This window comes from Pteropus medius, unplaced genomic scaffold, assembly GCF_902729225.1.
Source record: "Pteropus medius unplaced genomic scaffold, Ma_sr-lr_union100, whole genome shotgun sequence".
Classification (NCBI taxonomy): domain Eukaryota; kingdom Metazoa; phylum Chordata; class Mammalia; order Chiroptera; family Pteropodidae; genus Pteropus; species Pteropus medius.
This window is the reverse complement of record NW_024353909.1, coordinates 1,805,964-1,813,179: the sequence shown is the minus strand read 5'-3', so window position 1 is coordinate 1,813,179 and position 7,216 is coordinate 1,805,964. Positions and strand designations below refer to the sequence as shown.

The window sequence follows — 7,216 nt, the reverse complement described above, 5'->3', positions numbered from 1 at the left end:
CAAAAACTCACAAAATTATAAGAGAAAAATGTTATAGGAAAGATTGAACATGTTAAAGGGAGACACAGAAGATATATTTTAAAAGAAGATACAATTAGATTTCTAGAAATAAAAATTAAAATGTGTGAGATGAAAAATATACTATATTAGATTAATAGATTAGACAAAGCAGACAAAAAGATTAGTAAACTACAAGACATAGCAATAGAAACTATCCAAAATTAAACACAGCATCAGTGAACCATGAGACAAGTTCAAATGGCCAAATCTAATGTAGTTGGCATTCCTGAAAGGATGGGCAGGTAACAAATATTTGAAGAACTAATGGCTGAAATTTTTCAAATTTGATGAAAACTATAAGCCCTTTTGTGGGCGGCGGTGAGAATGGAAAGAATATCATGAAAGCCTCAGGCACATTGCAAGAGTACAAGGCAGTGGGGCTTTGCCTGCTCATTCCCAAACGCCACTCACCAACCCTCTACTACCACATGCAAATGTTTGCACCTAAACATGTTGTCACAAAGTCCTGCTTCTGGTATTTTGTGTCTCCACTGAAGAAGTCTTCAGTCTACAATGTAGTAGTGTCTACAATAATTAAGCAATCTCTCTAGCGGGGATCTGGCTACAATGCAGCTCCCACAGTGGCACCAACATGTACCAGGTATACCAGGATCTGACCACTGTGGGCACTGTCACCCAGTGCTATCACGATATCGGAGCCCAGCACCATGCCTGGGTCTGCTCGATGTAGATCATGAAGGTGAAAGAGATCATGGCCAACGACTGCTGCCTACAGTGCACAAACAGTTTCACTACTCTAAATTCAAGTTCCTGCTGCCCTACTGGGTCCTGCACTGCCAGCACAAGTCAAGCTTCACCACCCAAAGGCCCAACATCTTCTCTTTGATGCAGAACCCTTTCCTACCCCCAGGTTTCAAGAAGTTCAATGAACCCTAAGCACAAAATACATGAAGAAAACTAAGATACATGATAATCAAATTGCTTAAAATCAGTGATAAAGGAAAAAAAAGGGAAAACAGCTGGGGGGTGGGAAAAGAGATATGTTATACACAGAGAAATAAAGATAAAGACAACCGCTTATATTGGAAACAATATAAGCTAAGAAATAGTGTAACAAACTCTTTAAAATACTGATTGGAAGGGGGGAAAAAAACAGTGAAAATAGATAGAAAAATGAATATGAAATAAAGACCTTATCCAGACATCAAAAATTGGAAAAATTAATCACCATCGAAGGACTTGCAGTAAAAGAAATGGTAAAGTGCCTCAAACAGAATGAAAATGATACCAGAAGGAAACCCAAATGTACACAAAGGAAGAAAGAGCATTGGAAATAGATAATACAAAGGTAAATATAAAGAAGTCTTCTTAATTTAAATCTCTGTAAGATAACTGTCTGTTTAAAGCAAAAATAATAGCAATGTATTATAGGAGCTTTAACATATGTGAATATAAAATGTATGGAAATAGCTTAAAGGCCAAGAGAAAGGAGAAATGAAAGAATTCTATTGTAAGGTTCTTATACAATGAGTGGATAATATCACTAGAAGGTAGAGTGTGATATGTTAAAGATATATAATATAAACCACAAAGCAACCAGTATAATTGCACAACGGTTATAGCTAATAACACAACAAAAGAGACAAAGGAGAATCACTTAAATATTAATATAAAAGGAAAGCAGAAAAAAAAAGATAAAGGGAACATAAAACAGAAGGGACATACTGAAAATTAAAAGCAAAATAGTAGATTCAAATAAAATTATATGAATAATCACATTAAATGTAAATGATCTAAAATCCAAATTAAAAGGGAAAAAAATATTACATTAGGAGAAAAAAGGCAACATAGAACTATGTAGCTGCAAATTTTTTTTTAAGAGTAAAGATAAAAATGATAGAAAAAGCTATATCGTACTGATATAAATTGAAAGAAAGTAGCTATATTAATATCAAACAAAGTAGATTTCAGAACAAAGAAGCTTGTCAAGGATAAAGAAAAAGTCATTTCATAAGGATAAAAAGGGTTGATTCACCAACATGACATAAAAGTCATAAACATGTATGCACTTAGTAACAGAGCTTGAAAATACATGAAGAATTGCAAAAAGAAACAGAAAATCCATGATTATATTCTAATATTTCCACCCATCTCAATACTTGATAGAACAAGTAGAAAATTAGTAAAGATGCAGAAGATATGAAAAACACTATTAACCTACTTGTTTTGACATTAATCAAACACTCCACCCAACAACAGCAGCATACACTCATTTCATATGCCTAAAATCTATATAAGATAGACCATATTTGGAGCCATAAAAGAAGTAAAAAAAAATTAAAAAGCATTCAAGTCATACAAATATGTTTTCTTACCATACTGAAATTAAATTAGAAATTGGTAACTGAAAGATCTAGGGAAAAACTCAAACATTTAGAAACTAAATAATATACTGCTATATAATTCACAGGTAAAGGAAGAAATCAAACAGACATTACAAAGTATTTTGAATTGAGTAAAAATGAAAACACGACCTATCAAAATTTGTAGCTCTATATTTCCTAGAATGAAAAACTTCTCCTAAGACAATGTGAGTAACTAGAGTTACATTTAGGAAGGTCATCCTGTATTTTAGGTCTGATGAAGACCCAATCTCAACCTTGAATTAAAATCTTCACCCTGGCTTTGAAATAAGATGGTATCAGTCCTTATGACTGCCAACTCTTGTACTCACTGTATTAAAGGGTAAAAGTCAATCTTTTTATGATCTTTTATCGTTCTACCTCTTTGTTCTCTATGAAAAATAACAAAAATACAATAGAATTGTAATATTTAAAACATACAAGTCTGACCAATTTCTGGGTATACTTCCCATTTTTATCACAGAAACATGTTTCAGGGAATTAAAGAATTATAATAAAAATCCAAAGCCTGTGGTTGAACAATTTAGCTATTTTTAATGATGTGAACAGTAAATACATGACCAGAAACATAAAATATTAACATCAAAGTATATATAGAAAGGTTCAGAAAGTACTAATGGCCTTAGGGAATGTAGTAGAGAGTTTAACAGACTATAAAGTTCACAAGAGAACATGACAAGAATCTAACATTCAAAATAGCAAAACCAATCTTATATTTGTTTAACCTACTGAAAAATTCTCTGTTGTCTGGACAGCCAGTCTAAGACTTCAGCAATGAAAATGTAATTAAGATATGCTTATATTGGACAAGAAAACAAGACTTGGGGTTGTGGAAACATCTTCCACACCATTCAGGTGGGTAGTGGCTGAACATTAGAAGGCGGTTTCAAGGGGTGGTCTGCAGGAACAGTGAAAGTCCCAAAAAGGTTTTAGATAAGCCATAAATCAGAAAGCTCAGAGGAGTTTCCGTTAATGGAAACATCTCACAGACCTTTGTCCTGGTCTGCGTGCCAAGAACAGGAACATCTATTTCAGGGAAATTCTGTGAGCAGAATTCAGGGAAGTCAACAAGTCTAATGCAGATGGATTTGACAGCAGTTTCAAATAGAAACTTTATGATGAACCTTGAAAACCAGCATTTTCAGTGCAAAAAGCAGCAACTTTAAAATCGGAAATTTCTTGTTTCCAAAGATGGCTTTACCACTTTACAAGCTGTGAGAACTTGGGCAATTTTCTTATTTACTCAAAGCCTCGGTTTTTTTAATCAAGAAAATAGAGATAATAATATCTTCCTCATAGGGTTGTTTTAAGAACTTGATCATATATATAAAGAACTAAAATCAGTCCTGAGTACATAGTAAAGCCTAACTAATTATATTAAGAATAATTAGGATCAGCTTTCCTAAAGGACCAGAAAATGCTGGCTGGAACTGGCAAGTGAATGTAAGATTGCTCTAATAAAGGGAGCTGAAGATACATGAGAAAATCTAATTTATAATATTAAATATTGCTAATTTAAAGTGAGTAATGAGGTTGTGGTAGGTACTCTCCAAAGATGGTTGCCATCAAATTTTTTTCTACCTGTATGAGCAAGCCATTCTGCCCATCAAGAAGTGGCATCTAATTGCCTTCTTTGAATTTCGGTTGGTCTTGTAACTTGGGTAAAAGTGACACTGTGCCAGAACCAGTCCTATAAAAGGCTTGGCAACTTCTGCTTCCCCTCTTGAAGCCAGTTGCAGTATAAGAAATCTGACTAACCTGAGACCACCAGGCTGTAAGGAGGCCCAGCTAGCCACATGAAAAGAACATGGGGAGAAGCAAACTATGGGACATTTGAATGAGGCTTTCATGTAACTTAAGCCCAGATAGATGCCAACTGAATGCAACCAACTGAGCAACCGTAGTTGACATTATATAAGGCAGAAATACCTCCCAGCTAAGCCCAGTCAACCCACAGAATCATGAGAAAAATTCTTTTCTTTTTACAAAAAGTTTTAGGCAATAGATAACTGAAACAGAATCTAAAGCTACCAACTATTGACTGTAAGTATCTATAGCCAGAAACTGTCAGAATCTGCTCAGCAAATTTCCTCTCTTAACCAATTTTTTTATGGGGTATATGCGGGAGTTTCCAAGAATGCTGGAGATAAGCATATGTACAGAAGTAAAAGAGAGAGATGCAATTCCAGAAACATTCTTTTCGCAGGACAACCCCAGATTCACTGGGTAGGAGCTGCAAAAAAGGACTTAGACAGTGAGAGCAGCCAGAACACCTCTGGTAAAGGGGTGATTCTTTCTTAGCCACAAATAAAAGAATATTTTTTAAAAAACTTTTTCTGGCAAAGCCCATAGAAAAACAACTTGCAACTTATATGTCACTTCAGGAAACCTGAATTTATTACCAAAAATCATTCTTTCCCTACATAGAACTGATATTTAAGAACACAATGAGTCTTTTCAACTTCATAACCTCGTAAGGATTTGATTTATGGTTTAAGAACCTTTTGGAGTCAGGGATTTTTTTCCCCCTTATTGGAAATACTGAACTGATTATTCTAATTAGTGATCAATGCTGTGATGTTAGAAAATAATTCTAAAAACACAAGGTAATTCAATAAACAAGAGTCCTTGGTATGCTTGGTCTTCCCCTTTGTAATTCAGTTTCTTTCCTTAGAGCAAAACCCTTTCTTGGTCTTTAAATGAAGCCTGTCTTATTATCACCTTCAACTGATTATAGACTAAAAAAAAGTTTTCCGCCTCTTCCCACAAATTTTCTTCCTAACTCATTTCCCACACATTGTGGCAGGAGATGGCATGAAGAATAATTCTGGGCATAAAAGCTTTTCAGGTCTTTAATACCATGAACTCACCTCAATTAATAATCTCAAATATTTCTCTGATTTGCTGACAGTGACCTTACTCTTAATAGCCTTTGATGAAATCACCACTGCTTTCACTCTCCAGAATTTCAAGACAGTTATTTACTGGTTTATTCCTTTCACTCTACCATATATCTTCATAAAATAAAATGTTCTAAATTAAACAAATTTTAAATAGCAGTTTCTTATAGTAAGGCCAAGAAGACTTAGCTTTTGATCTCACTATGGCCTATTTTGACATCCAAAGTCACATTTATTTTTACACACACCTTTCAAAGAGCATGAAAGAAATAAGCTTGGATTTAAAAAGATAGAAACAAGCAAAAAGAGAGCCTTTCATATACTTGAAAATAATAAAAAATGAAATTTAAAAATAATAATAATAAAATACAATTATAACAATAAAATAGAGATCCTTTCATTAAGTATTTAATGGAAGTCATTTTTGTGCCCATCACATCCCAAGCTGTGGGAATATAAAGATGAAACAGCCTCAACTCCTAGAAATTCATGGGTTAATAGAGACACAGACACTGAATGACAAACTAGATACATCACGGAAAGAGAAAATACGACAATGTGATATAAACAAAGGACTGTGTACAGATAAAGTGGCAGGGTGAGGAGGAAGGGATTCTGAGGTGGTAAATTTGAGCAGAGACCACAGTTTACTACATGGTGGGAGAAAAGCAAGAGAAGGGGAGAACAGGGCACATTCCAGACAGAGGAAAAGGCCTGGAACAGAAGCCTGGAAGCACCTTGTATAAAGAAATATTAAGACTGAGTATAATGAGCAGGTTTGGGAAGGGAAGCTATATTCCTGCAAGCTACCATAACAAATTACCACAAACCGGTGCCTTAAAATAACAGAAATTATTATTTCTCAGTTCTGGAGGCCAGAAATTGGGAGTCAAGTTTTTAGCAGGGCTGATTCTTTCTGGATGCTCTAAGGGAAAATTTGCTTTATGCCTCTCTCCTAGCTTCTGGTGACTGCTGCAATCCTTGGTATTTTTCGGTCTAGAGATCACTGAAATTGCCATCATAACAATCAGTTTGGGAGACCACAAAGGTTTAGAGTAGAGAAGAATGAAGAGGAAGGAGATCTGAAAGCCAAGAAATAAAATGGTGGGATGGACATTGGTGTGAGTGGCTGAAGAGTCAAAATGAAGTAGGTTTCCTGATGCAACTGGGGGGATGCTAATATTATTAAATGTAAGAAAGAATAAAGGAACAGGTGTGTGCGAGAAGATAATTGGTTTGGTCTGGAGGTAGTGCCCAGTCTGTTAGAAATGGCCAGTAAAATCCCGCCTTGAAACAATGATAACAAAGCCTTGGATATAGATCTGCTCAGACAGCACTCTCAGGAAGAGTAAGAATTCTTGGGGCAAAATCTTGGAATCATGAGCCTTGGGGGCGGGGGGCGGGGCGGGGAGAGCAACAGGACAAATAAAGATGAGTGGTCAGGAAGGAAAGGGGATCCAGAGAGCATAGCCATGGAGGTCAAAAGCACAGACATCTTCAAGAAAGGGGAAAGCACCTGTGTGAAATACAGTCAAGAAGTTAAGGAAGATAAAGAATTAAAAGAAGCCACCAGGTTGTAGCCTGCAGGAGCATATTCATGAGGTTGAGAAGGGTTATATTCAGGAGAATAAAATGTCAAAGCCAAAGCAAGGACATGCTGCAGAGTAACTAGGAAGGGAAGGGAATGTGACAGGTACAGACAACCGTTCCAAGAAGTTTAGCAGTAAAAGGGGAAAAAATAGAGCAGTAACTTCAGTTAGAGCTGACTTGGTGGGAATGGAGGTTGTTTGTTAGTTGTATTTTGCATTTGGGGTCAGAGCAGGAGGAAAAGAGCCACAAAAAGGTGTGAGAGGCTGAAAGCAAGAGAGAAAG

At 35.8% G+C, this 7,216-nt stretch overlaps 1 pseudogene; it reads left to right on the top strand.

The window, feature by feature from the left end:
• The first annotated feature begins 317 nt into the window (after positions 1–317).
• LOC120593896 (60S ribosomal protein L18a-like) lies at positions 318–957 on the top strand (annotated as a pseudogene).
• Positions 958–7,216: the final 6,259 nt, after the last annotated feature.